Below are 15,132 nucleotides of genomic sequence, written 5' to 3' on the forward strand. Positions count from 1 at the left end.
CTATCACTATCAGTCTGAGTACTTAATGCTTTTTGTATCTCTCTGTACTTCATTAACTTGAGGCAGACTTATCTACTGACCTCTCTATTCTCTAACTGCATGTGTTCCCATATTGATCACACATTGGTTAGAGTATGAGTTCATTCTTTGAAGTTGAAGCTATGTATTTTATATCATGGCTTCTTCATTTGACTTAATGTATTCCCACATCAACCACACATTAGATGAAGAATAGATTTCTACCTATTTGCTGCCTACTTGGCTCTTTTACTCTATGATTTGATGTGTTCCCATATTGATCACACATTGATTAGAGAGTAACATCTATTTATATATTGCTTGCTTAGTGATTTCTATTCTTTAACCACATGTGTTCCCCTATCAATCACACATTAATCAAAGAGGGGAAAATGTAATTACCCAAAATTTTCCTGACAATCTCAAATTGCTAAATTCGTCACTTATATTAATGAAATCAAAGAAAATCATATAATCATAAAATTTCATCTAGCTCATACTCCTTAATCACTCATTCCTATCCATAGAATGTTAGACATTTGAGTTAATTCAAATGTTAGGAATTCTTATTTAAAGCAATTACTTAATCCATTTCAAAAATAGACATGAATATTAATTCCAAATAAAATCTTAAAAGGTATTTAATCTAGTAATGATTTAAATATTTGCAAAAAATCTAATTCATTTAATATTCCATAGTGGAATCATAGTGGGATCAAGGAAATTGGTTTAATAATCATGATGTCATAATGGAATTTGAGGTGTCACAATGGAATGGAAAGTCTCATAATGGATTTTGAAGTGGATCCATGATACATTTTGAATATTCATGAGTGCTCATTTTAATGTTGAATATTCAAAGTGCTCAATTTGATATTCAAAATATTTCTCTATTTTGAATAAAGAAAACATAAATATGACACACCCACTCACCTCTTGGACCAATCTCCACCTTGATCTTGCCCCCTAGACTTCAATTTCAATCTTCTAATCAGCTTTAAAGGAGGGCTCTCTCCCTCTTAAAGAAATGAATCATCATTCTCTTAAGGTTATGTTACAGGTTTTAGACTCCATTATTGCAATCATCATTTTGGAAAGATTTCTTTGGAGCTTTGAGGAGGAATTATATCTTCTAGTCTAATTCTTCTATTATGCTTACATCTTCATGCTAGTTTAGATTCTTTTCTTGCTATAGTTAATGCATCTAGCTTAATTAGCAAGGTTGTAACACTTGTTTTTTCTAGTTAAAGGGTAATTTTCATCTGATTTAGTATAAGATATATTTCATTTCATACTTAAGGAATTCTTGGCACCTATATTCTTGTTCTTTCTCAAAAATCTCTCATTTCATGGTTTACTAGCAAGGGGCATGCTCCTATATCTCAAACTAAGAGCTAATCTAGCATTTACACATTCCTCCTTACAATCATGACTTGGGAGCTCTATGTTAGCATTTGAGGCTCTCAATCTATGGGACAACCTTGAATAGAAGGACTTAGAGAAGTGCACTTTTTAGAGTACACACTAGCCATATCTTCAAACATCCTGTCTATCTTTCAGATTTGTCATTTAAGATCTGGAAAGACAATTGAGTTCTCACCATATGATGTGGTTATTTGAGATCTCCATAATCTTGACTTAGTTATTGCTACATGGAGTGTTGATCTTTAGTCTCACTTATATCAATTTGATAGCTTTGAGAGCTCCAATTCTACAGGTGTTTCTCTCATTTCTCATTCAAAAATTAGTAAGAAATCTTTGGCATGAGCATTTTTCCCATGTCAACTACAAATATCTATAGTAGATGAGGACATAGGAGCTAGTGATTGGGTTTCCTCAGATCTCTTGTACTAACGATGTGTCAAGGTTGTGCACTTGGCAAACATCATAGAGATCCTTTTCCAATAGGTAGATCCACACATGATAAGGCACCATTGGAGTTGATTCACAATGATCTTATGTCATTTCCCACTCAATCTTTTTGAGGTGCTTGATATGTGCTCACCTTCATAGATGACTTCTCTAGACACACATGGGTGTATGTTGTAAAGTACACGTCTGATGTTTGTGATTCCTTTCGAATCTTTAAGACATTTGTGTTGAAGTAGTATAGTCATTTTGTGAGGCATATACACACTAAAAATGGGGGGAATGTTTGAATCAGTCTTTCAGAGATTTTTGCACTAAGCATGGTTTACAACATCATTTCTTTGTTCCCTATAAACCTTATTAGAATGGGGTTGCAAAGAGAAAGAATAGGACATTACAGGAGATGACCAATTGTATGATTCAGACTAGATCTATGAGTTCTTCATTCTAGGATAAAGTTGTCAATTATGCTAACTATATTTAGAATTCAATGCCTCACAAGGCATTACAACACTTGACTCTTGAGGAGGCTTGGACTCATGTCAAACCCAATATTTCTACTTTCCAAATTTTTGGTAGTGAGGCTTGGGAATTTATTCTAGATTCTTAGTGAAAATCCATGGAGAAGAAGAGTTGATCACTCATTTTTTTTGGCTACTATGAGTATTTGAAGGTGTACATGTTGTTTGATCTTGATTGCATAGATGTATTTTTTTAGCGAGATGTTTAGTTTGATGAGCGTTATCCTTTGATGGATCCTCCATCTCTAGATTCTTCCTTACTAGCTAGTACTTCCTCTACTAATCTACATGATTATGCATCCTCTGAGGAAGATCTAGATATTGATCCCCCTTCACCACCTCCACTAGATACCATGAGTTCCCAAGTGGTCTTGTGATACTATCGATATAGTTGGACCTTTGGCAGGTGATCGTATTGATGCTCATCACACGTGTGCTCAGAGTGCAGGTAGTGGCCTCTTGATTCATGTCATTTTAGATGATCCATAGAGTTTTTCATAGGTGATAGGACACTCAAAGTGGGATGGGGCTATGGATTCTTTGATGAAGAACCACACATGGGATCTTTGCTCTCTTCTGAAAGGAAGAAAGTTGGTTCGATGTTAGTAGGGGTACCATACCACGTATGTTACAGATGGTTCTATTCATAGGTACAAGGAACGTCTTGTTGTAAAGATTTTTTCAAAGGTTGAGGATATTGATTACTCCAAGACCTTTTACCCTATTGCCAAGATGAATTCTATTCATCTTGTACTCTCTCTTGTACCTTCATAGGGATGGATAGTTTTTCAGATGGATGTGAAGAGTACATTTTTGCATGGAGGCCTTCATGAGAAGATCTACATGGAACAGGCTCATGGTATTTTTTAGGACTCTTCATTAGTACTCCAGCTTCAGAGGTCTTTATGTGGTCACAAACAGGTCCCTAGGGCTTGGTATGAGAAGATGGATTCTTTTTGCTTGCTTCACAATTCACTTGGTGTCATTTAGATTCTACAGGTTACATTTAGCATCATGGGGCTGACTTACTAATACTTTCTCTTATGTTGATGACCTCATTATCATAGGAAGCTCAGTCTCCATGATACAAAGTGTTCAACAAGCATTGAGAAAGTAGTTTGATATAACATATCTTGGACTTTTGCACTATTGTTTGGGCCTACATGTTGTTCATTATTTAGATGGGATAGCTATAATCTAGAAAAAGTATGCTCTTGATATGCTTCAGAGATTCAACATGCTAGATTACAAGCCTACTCCCACACCTTTTCAGCCAAGTTTTTTTTTTATGTACCACTCTCTCTACTCCTACAGTGGATTCCACTCTATACAGACAACTTGTGGGTAATTATTTCCTTTGCAGTTGGACCTATCTCTTAATTCTCCCATGATCCTAATGAGAGTCATTGGAAAGCTTCCAAACATATTTTGAGGTACATTAGGGGTACAAAATGTTATGGTATTCACTACACATTAGGGGATCCTCACATTGTTGGTTTCACAAACTTAGATTGGGCTAGTGATATTGATGATCACAAGTCTACTTCTGGATTTTTTTTCTATCTTGGTTCTGATCCTATCACATGGTCTTGCAAGAAGCAGCATGCTCACACATTATCATCTATAGAGGTAGAATACATGGTAGTTGTATTGGCTGGTCAAGAGATTTTGTGTCTTCGGTAGTTGATGCCAGAGTTTGGATTTCCTCCTGATAGTCCCACCTTTCTGTGGTGTGAAAATTAGAGTGTTATACACATTTCAATCAACCCAGTTGAGCATCAACAAACCAAGCACATTCAACTTCACGTGCACTTTAGTAGGCACCTAATTCAGGATGGTGCTTTGAGCTTGAAGTACATTCCTACTACTCAACAGGACATCTTCACTAAACCTTTTGCATATTCATGATATCTTAAATTGTGTTCTATGCTTGGAGTGAAGGAAATTGTCTTTGGGGGGTCTCAATGATGAGTCCTTCCTTCCTTCTTTTTCAAGCTATATCTTTTTGGAGTAGATTTTTTCCCACTAGGTTTTCTCTATTTCATAGAGATTTGGTTGTGATTGGATACCTCATCAGGCCTTGTTGTCAGGACTCAAGTTTTTTTTAGCATTGTATTTTAGTTTCCTTTCTCTTTGTGTGTTGTTTGTAGTTGCATTGTTGCTCATCTTAAGGGGGGGTGTTAGAGTAAAGCATTAATTTAATTTAATTTATTAAATGGACTTTACTCCCTTCTTAAGATTTCACTTTATGCACCTTTTGCATTATAATTTAATAACTAAATAGTAATCACTAAATAGCATTTACCTTTTAGGTTACCCTTCTCGGGTTTTGATCTTCTTCTATAAGTATAGATCATTTGTAATAATTTTATATCTTTTTCATTTCTAAGAATATAATTTGCATATTTTTAGGGAAAAACCCTTGCCTTCTCTTGTCTTTCTTCTCTGTGACAAGTTTTTACATGTAGGTATTCTTTAGGCTTTGTGGTTTTGTATTGCTCAAATAGACACAATACATGAGAAACCACAAGAAATTGCAAATATGGTGAGACAATCCTCATTCAACATGTCAGGCATAAGGCCTACCTAGTTGCAGCCATATATATCAAAATTATAATATACAACCTTAGAAGCTAGGGTTTATATAGCCAAATCTAATTATTTTCCTTCTATCTAACTTTATTCCACTTTTTATAATCTTAGATCTCTAAATATATATCTAGGAAGACCACAAGTCAGCATGTCAGGAAAATTATTAAAAAATATAGGTCCTTCTCCAAACAAGAAATTAGAGACCTTACAATTTGGAAAAATAAATTTTGTGGGGATGATGATAGGTCCATTCATGATCCAAGAAGAAAACTCCAAGGCCACAAAAATCCTTTGTGCCAAACAAAACCTTGTAGAAGCCAAATCTACACGTTACTCAAGATGCTAGAAAACATGCATGCCTCAAACAAAGAGAAGGATAACTCCCACAAATGATGGAATTAGCTCCTACAAGATTAGGTTCAAGATCCATGATAGGTCCACAACATACATCTAACTACGCAGACAGAGAAAACATGAACAAAAAAGGCAATTCCTCAAACAATAGATAGGAACAATAAAAGGAAAGCTTTTTGGGTTGATGCAAGATTTTCAAAGTACCCAAGATGATTTTGCATCAATATCATATACTTCAAAAACCTCATCTTATCGAATACTCATGCCCAAGAAATATCACCACAACACCTCACAACTAGGTAAAATATAATTGTGGGCCCATCTCATATAGCTTAGAAGTCATCCTACTATGTAAGAGGATTGGTGAGTCATTTATAAATTTTAATTTTAAGAATGTTAAAATGGGTTTAGTGCTTGTACTATTCTAGAGATTAATGAGATGTAACCATTATGGAAATGTTTTTTTTTTCTATAAGTGAAAGTCTATTCATATATATAAAGATGATTATTCATTATTTTATTTTAATTTAAAAGTGGTTAAGAGGTCTTAAATAGATAGCTTTGGAAAATTTTTGGTTAAAAAAGAAGCATAACAAGGGTATTGTCCTTTACAAATGAGGCCTAAGGTTTGAACAAATCCCAAAGGTTGTAGAAACACCACAGAGACAAAATGAGATGCTTTACTAGTTAACAACCAAAAGGTTTTTAATAAATTCTTAAAAAAGAAGAAAGAACAGGAATAAAAGGGGTCAATGTAGTTTGACATCAGAGAAACACAAAAATAAGGCATCCTAGTTAGAGTTCAGAGGGTTATGTCAACTAATGTCATCCCAATTTTGCTTAAGGAAGTCAAATAGGTCCAAGCCCAATGGGGTTCCAAGCTTTTTTTGTGTAAGTGTCAACATAGTGGTGATGCCCCTCATGACTCACCAACTAAAATGGGTACTTAATGATGCCTTTGTTTGAACTTTCATATTATTGATTTCTTCCTTAACCTCTATCACCTTCTCCTATACATTTTTATTTCATTGATTAGATATGTAAACACATAGTAGAAAAAATTAGACCCACTACATTCTCCTTCTACCCTTTCATCTACTTGGTTATTTTGCAAGTTATCAAAAACATGAACATTTGAGTTAGTATCTTGGTCATTTGAAAGTTTTTGAATGAGCCCTAGAAGGGCCAACTCTAATGATCTAACAAGTATTTGTCCTAGGAAACCCCCTTTCCCTTTGAATGTTTTTTTGGGAGTTCTTATCGAATATAAGACTGAATTTACTTTTAACTAGAAAGATAATGTTCTATATTTTTTCTTTTAGATTTTCCTTTGGTTACTTCAAGTTTTTGATATTAAACTAGCAAAAGCTAGGGTGTTTTCCCTTAAGTACAATGACCCTATTGGCTCCTAATTTAACAATGATCATTATTACCAATAGACAACAAAATTTATCATACCTAGAGGTACTTAATACTAATATTTAGCACAATAAACTATATCTTTGGGCCAATTTCACAAAGCACAAATGCTTCCTTCACTTTTGGCTCTGCAAGACCAAGGTGGGAGTATCTTAGGGATTCCAATATTTACGTGAATCTTACCCTTAATCCCTACAAAAAATTGCAGATGTGGCCCAATTTCTCTAATAAAATGTAGAACAAAGATGAGCTATAATAGCTAATGATAACTCATAAATTCCCACAGATTAGATGATGGCCCCCCTTACACACTTGATATAATACTTGATTGATTTAAATTTGAATATAAATTGGATATATACAACAGAATTTACTTCACTTTGCTTCTAATTTATATGACTAGTGTCTTATCCATTGTCACACAAAGTCCATTGTCAGTAGGAGATTTAATTCAAATAACTTGTAAATGAACAATATTAGCTATGATCACCAATTCCCATTCTTATGAAATATCCTCCTTATAAACTCACAAACCCTATAGATTCATTGAAGCACTTCCTTAATTCTTTGAATTAAAAACAACAATAGAATCCACATACAATCTATTCAGATTGCATTCAACCAATTAAACCTTGTATAAAAAATTTCAAAATAAGAAAATTCATAAGATGGAGATAGGGATTAACAACACAAATGTAGCGTAAATGCCCTTTTGTATTATCCTTTTGAAAGAGTGATACAATAACTGATAGAAACTTAATAAAACTTAGAATATAATACTAGTTCTATCATTGACATCAAAACATTAGAGAATTACAAAGCTAGAACATAAACTTAGAAGACTGCACATAGGATTGGACTGATTGTACTTTTGAACAAAGAACAATTACAAAATGCATGGACCCTTTTTCTGACCTTGGGATCTCACTTTTATAGTGAGATCAAATAAGCTTCAGGTACAGAGAATGACATCTATCCAAAAGATATTCTATTGCTAACACAAAAGAAAAAGAAAAGTGTAACAAGAAAAATTCACATCACAATACATGGGACCACTTTTTTGTTCGACCTATTGTCATGCTTTCTTTGTCTAAAAAGAGCTAATGATTGGCCTTTTTTGCTATTCTGAATCCTCAGAATATGTGGCCATCAGGTGTGCTAGTGATGTATCTGGATTTGATCTCTACAAGTTCACTTCAATTTGGGTATCTCCACTTGCCTCATCATGTATAGTTAAAATGGCAGTTATATCTAGGCTTGCTTCTGCCCCATCATCAGTTGGGACCACAATGCTTTCCACCTAGGCTAGTTGTTCTCCTCTGTCTTCTTTTGCATGCATTGATGTGTCACATGTTTGGCATTTATCAAGGTCCACATCATTAGTTGATGTCTCTATTTGTTTTAAATGGATAAAATCATCCATCCATTTGTTGAATACTGTGTCATCAAGCCAATCAAAACTCTAGATTTCTCTTTTCTTTTTAACCACCCAATCTGCTAATTCATTTATTTCAACAAACTCTTTTCTAAAGGAATTGTAAAATAGTTGCAGTTTAAGAAATTCCTTATTTGTCCTTGCCCATAGCACATGTCCTTCTATATTAATGACTTCAATTATTCTTTGGCACAATAAATAATTCAGTTCTTTTCCCCACTCCTTTCTTTCTTCTATTATATCAATCTATTTGAATGCCTAGGGAAAAAGATCAAATTTCTCATCTAAATACCTAGAGAAGCAATTTGTTACTCTTCTTTGCAATGCCCTATTTTTATTTACAAAATTAGATAGATCATTAGTTAAATCAAAAAAAATTACTATCTGTTCATGGAATGAGTCAATAACTGAAGTGCATAAAAGGGTGACATCCTTATCCCTTTCCTCCCATTTTCTTATTATAGGTTTTAAGACCTCCTTAGCATCTTTAATTTCTCTCCACATATTAAAAATGTTCACCAACTACTCATAAAATTTAAGCCAGTCAATCTTATCTACTAGATATAAGATTTCCTTTTTGAGTTTTTCACTATATTGATAGGTTAATTCATCCTGTAAGACCTTTAGCTTACTCTTTTCCTCCTCCAACTCATCAGCAGTATAAAACTCTAGCCTTTGTGGAGTATCAGGGATCTCAATGGAGATTTCACTAAAAGGCGAGGATAAGTAATTTGTCACCTAGTAGATTTTCCCACTACTTTATTTTCAATTTCAATTCTTTTTTGAACTTCTTTATTATATGCAACCAAAAGTTTCTTATATCTGTCCTATAATTCTAGCCTTTCTTTCTGATCTCTCTTTGCAGTGGCTAAAGTCAAGTTAGATACACCAACACTCTATGTGTAGCTTCTATATTAGTTGTATCCTCTACTCTCTTCACAATTATGTTGCCCATGAACCTAGTATCATCTGACTGTGAGGAACTAGTCCTAGATCCTTTCCTTATCGATCAAATGACTAATTTAATGCAACATGGTCCTTACTAAATTTGGCATCTTTTATTTCCTTCTTATTCTAATCCTCTATACTCAATCTACCTGGAATAGAATTAAAAACTAGAGCATCTATTATATCCCAATTGGATAACAATAAAATACCAGATGCTTTTACCATTTGTCTCCCCTCTTCAAGGGTCATACTTTGGAATTCTTGCATCATTTCTCCTTTGATCTATTTCTATACATCTGCTTCATCCATTTCTTGATGCTCTAGTTTCAATTTATTGCATCTCTCCTCAAACTTTCCCATGTTGATTCTACAAGAAAATTGGTGGAATGCTCTTGTTTTAACAAAACTGTCATTACATAAAAATTCATGACTAGCTTGTCCAATCACAGGATCCAATTCTTTTCCTCTGCAATCTGCTACTGTCAGTTCTAAGCTTGGTGTTGGAGGTTCCTATAAATTACCCTCCTCTAATTCAGCCTATGTGATGAATATTTCCCCTTGGGATCCTAGCTATTCCATTTGCTCCCAGGTAATTTTTTCATCTCCAATTTGTAGTGGGGATTGTGTGGGTCAATATTCTTCAACTTGGAGTGCCTGTTCCCTTATTATATTTTTCCTTTTAGGCAAGGGTTCATCAAGTCTTTCTTCTAGAACTACACTGGTCTATCCTACTACCTATTTCCCCTTATCCATAGTAGCCCTTTTATTTTGAATCACATCATAGCTAGGCCTTTTCTAGACAATCAACTACCCTAGTTCCTATTGTGGAAGTGAATCCACATAACATATGAAAAAGTATTCACTCTACATGCTGGAAACTTATATTAATTAATCTTTTGGTGATGCCTTTTTCTGGTCCCACTATGTTTCAACTCAATGGGAAGGTGTTATGTTGTAACCGGCCAAAAAAATGAACTTCCTAGTTGCGACATAGTGACTTCCCGTGTTACCTAAAAATATCTAGCACAAGAAGATGCACATTCTCATTACTATTTATTGTATTAATTACTTTCTGACATTCCATAAGGATTATGTTGTTCATTAATGATGAAGCATTCTTACAACACCTGATACATGTTAATCATATTGCTTTTCATTTTTACGGGAATGCATTAAGTCGTTACTGGCAAGAACAATGAATTTCCTAGTTGTGACATAGTGACCACAATGATCTTGCATAAACCCCTCATCATGAAGAAGAAAATGGCCAATTTTTACTTTAATCCCTTATTTATTGTGCCTGACACACCTGACAACCCACCATGTTAGCAAAGCTTATTTACAACTGCAAGATCCTAGCACTATATTTGTTTTAGGTCCCACTATGATTCACTTTTGTGGGAAGGTGCTATGTCATTACCGGCGAGAGCTTTTCATTTTCCAGTCATGACATAGCAACCACCATTGATTTTGGAAGATCCTATGGTTCAGATGGAACATGAGGAAATTTAAACATTAGCTGGGTCCCAGGCATAACACTAAACTCGGTCGCTATGTTGCATAAGATAAAGTAACCAAAAACTTCGAATGTGATATAACAACCACTGTAGATCTTAAAAAGATTTAACGGTCTAAGATTTTCTAGAATTATGAAGTCCAAAGAAAATCTTAAAGGGCTCTTGTCAATTATGTCCTCGTCTTTTTTTAAAATGATTTTTTCCCGCTCAACTAAGAGGTGATGATTTTATGCCCTAAAAATCTTATTTTAGGGCAGAAATTTTATTTAGAATAAGATCTTTCTTAGAGATAAAAAAAAATTTGGTAAGACTAAACCCTAACTTGTAGGATGCTTATATACCTATCTGATTTTCATACATTTTTTAGGAAAATCTTTGCATTGTGAAAAATCAGACCATCAATGGCTCTGTCTAGGGATGATGAAATACCTATGTCTATGCAAGAATCTAGAATATTTGGTAGAGCAAACCACACACTTGATAAAGAATGAAAACTTGTGAGAGAACAACCACACAAGAAAATAATATTTACAAAGGTTATACAAGAGACAAAGAGGATTTACAGAATATATAGGGAAACCCTAGACTACTTCTCATGGAAACAAAGATTTTTTAAGAAAAACACCTCTTCAAGAATTGTACATGAACAAGCAATTCAAGAATACCTCTAGTTAAATCCTTCAAATAATATGAATCTTCACCATTTTTTTCATAAATATTATATGGGCCAAGCCAAATAGGGTCAAACTTACCACGCTTACCTTTATCTTCTAGTCTAGCATTCCACATCAACACCATATCATCAACTTCAAATTTTCTTTCCACAACTCTCTTGTCATATAGATGTTTCATCTATGACTACAACTTTGCATTTTGAGTAGAGTAATCTCTTCTTGTCTCTTTTAGTTGCAAGATATCATCCATCCTAAGTTGCATTTCATCAACAACATCCTCTTCATAAATTTGAACAAATTTATACATTTACTTTAAGTTGTTCTGTGGAAGCCTAGCTTGTATGCCATAAACTAAATCAAATGGAGTACATCCAATGACCTTTTTCATAATAACCCTATTGGCCCACAAGGCTAATGGCAATTTTGAATCCCAAAATTTTTTGTTTTCTCCTAGAATCCTTTTAATAATTTTCAATATCCTCTTATTGCTTGATTCTACTTGGCCATTCCCCTGGGGATGGTAACATAAAAATGTGCAATCTATAATTCTATATCTCTTACAAAATTCTTTATACTCCTCAGATCTAAAACACATAGCATTATCTATTATAATCTTCTGTGGGCATCCAAACCTGGTTATGATTTTATTCAGAATAAAGTAAATCACTACTCTACTTGTTGCATTCTTAGTGGGAATTTCTTCAACTCACTTAGTAAAATAGTCAATAGCTACCAGGATCCAGGAATGTCCACCATCAGACTTGTTTGAAATCTCACCAATGAAATCAATCCCCCATTGTTGAAATGATGCTTGTACTTCAACAACCCTTAATGGAAAATTTCCAGAGAATTTTAGCTTCCCACTAAATCTCTGACAGGAATCACATGTTTTAACAAATTCATGAGCATCTTTGAAGACTTTTGGCCACCAAAAACTAGATCTGAGGACTCTATGAGCTGTAGTCTTAGTCGTGTAATGACCTCCACACACACCTTCATGAATATCTCTTAAAATTTTCTCAAACTCACTTTCATCTATACACTTCAAAAGTACCCCTTCCATATCCCTCCAGCATAAATGCCCCTATACTATGACATACCTTATAGCCTCCAATTTCAAGGATCTTTTCTAGTTGTTTATCAATCTTGGTGGGGATTTCATATTTTGCAAATAATAAATCACATCTGTATACCAATCAAAAGTATCCATGTCATAGAGACTTTCCCTGTAGTTACCATCACATTGGTTGATTTGATTTGCCTCTAAATTTTCTTTAGTCATTAATCTAGCCAAGCCTTGTCCTCTAACTAGTTTGGTAATCTAAATATCAATATTGAATTCTTGTATTCTATTGATCCACCTAAATCTTCTAGCAGATACCTCTTGTTGTGAAAATATGTCCTTAATAGTAGCAGTGGGGGCAAATGCAATAATAGTTGTTCCCATTAAATAACACCTGAAAGCTTTCACTCCTTTCACCAGTGCATAAGATTGTTTCTCATTAATATCATACTTCAATTATGTTTCGTGTAATGATTTGCTAAAAAATACAATAGGTTGTTCATAACCTTCTTCATTTTTTTGTAGTAAGACTACAACAACAGTGTGAAATGAAGAAAAAGAAAATATATGCATTGATTTATCATAATTTGGTGCCCTAAGAAAAGGTGCATCCTTAATAGCTTGCTTAATCTTTTGGAATACCACACTAGGCTCTCCATCCCACTTAATTTTAGATCCTTTCTTTAACATTTTTGATATAGGCCTACTAATTTCTACAAAATTAGTCATAAACCTTCTAAGAAAATTGATTTGCCCAAAAAATGGCTGAATTCCTTTAACACTTTTAGGCTTCTAAATTCTATCTATTGCTTCTACTCTTTCAAGATCAATTCTTACTCCATGTTTTCCAACTAGATGCCCTAAAAGCTTACCCTCAATAACATCAAAGTTACACTTCCTAGAATTCAAAGAAATAACATACTTAAGAGCTCTAATAAATACCTTTTCCAAATGCATGCAGTGATCATTCTCATCCTTAAAATAGGTAGTAAAGTCATCTTGATACACAACTAAAAATTTATCAATAATATATGCAAAAGCCACATCCATTGCACATTGAAAAGTAGCCCCAGCATTAGTAAGTCCAAAAGGCATTCTTACATACACATAAGTACCCTATGGAGTGGTAAAGGCAGTCTTAAATTATTCTAATTCGTTAACAACCACTTGATTGTATCCTGAAAATACGTCCATCATGGACATAAGTTGAAAACTAGTGACCTTTTGCAACATAGCCTCCATATTTGGCAAACCATAATTATCGTTTACATGAAAATATGTTAAGATTCCTAAAGTCAACACATAACCTAATAGGTTTTATGATTCCTGCATCCCTTAACTTCATTAGCTCCTCTTGCATTTTGGGGACAAGAGTTGGGTTAATAGGTCTCTATTTCTACCTAAAAGGATCAACATATGGTTTCAATGGGATTTCATGTTGAAATAGATCCTCTCTATAAGCCTTAAGGTCATCATATGACCAGGCAAACACATCTATATTTCCTTAGTAGATCAATCAAACCATGTCTTACTGTAGGAGACAACGTTTTATGAATGTATACCTTCTTCGATGTCTCTTCAGTTCCTAAATTTATCTCCTCTAGATCCTTAGCATTATATTCTTTAGTATCCACTTTAAACTTATGTCTATATTTCCTTAGCAGATCAATCAAACCATGTCTTATTGTAGGAGACAACTTTTTACGAATGTATACCTTCTTCGATGTCTCTTTAGTTCCTAAATTTATCTCCTCTAGATCCTTAGCATTATATTCTTTAGTATCCACTTTAAACTTGTCTTGATTAACAAAAATAGTTTCTAAAATGACTAATCCCCTTGGGATTTTGTTATTTTTCAATTGCACAACCTCCTATCCAAAGACAATATCTCTTCCATCTATATTCTCCACATAGGTTGCACAATCAACATCCTGACCTAATAATATATTCTCACAATTTAAAAATCTGAAAATGTCTCTATCATCTTCAAATACTTGCCAATTCTAGATATTATCAGGAACATAAGGTCTAGTCTAGATTTCAACCTTGGATATACCAGCAAATGTAATGTCAACAAGTTTTATTGCTATATTTGATAGCAAGTCTACCATCGTGTTATTAGTCCTATCTTTCCACACTATTCCAAATGCATCAAAGCATTCAATCATGTCCCACACAATGTTTCTCTATTGCTTCAATATCTTATTTTTTGACACATAAACATTTTTCACTTGGGATACAACTAGCTAAGAATCTCCTATGACATGTAAGCATTTTATCCCATGTTCATAGGCTAACCTGAGTCCTAACAACAAGGCGTCATACTCTGCTATATTGTTAGTGTAAGGGAAACTCAGTGCAAAAGAAAATGTGTATGTTACCCCTACAGGAGAAATTAGTAGAATACCTACACCAGATCCATTTTTGTAGCAGGCACCATCAAAAAATAGAGTCCAAAAATCACCCTTGTTTATCTTTGTATCAACTTCTACCTCCATCTGTGACTTATGCTTATCCTTTTTCAAAAGCAAAACCTTAGCTCAAAATGCATTAACATCTGTATCCACAAAATTTTTCATATCATCCTCCATCTCTTCTTCAATCATGTATACACTTTTAGGTTCTTTGTCTACCTTTACTAGATTCCCATTAATTTGGAAAGTGGCAAATGACAAGTCACATTGTAAACTCCCACCGATGGTAGCACTCCATTTCCTAGATA

Source organism: Cupressus sempervirens, chromosome 11 (assembly GCF_028749045.1).
Source record: "Cupressus sempervirens isolate cs-2001-9-10 chromosome 11, ASM2874904v1, whole genome shotgun sequence".
NCBI lineage: Eukaryota > Viridiplantae > Streptophyta > Pinopsida > Cupressales > Cupressaceae > Cupressus > Cupressus sempervirens.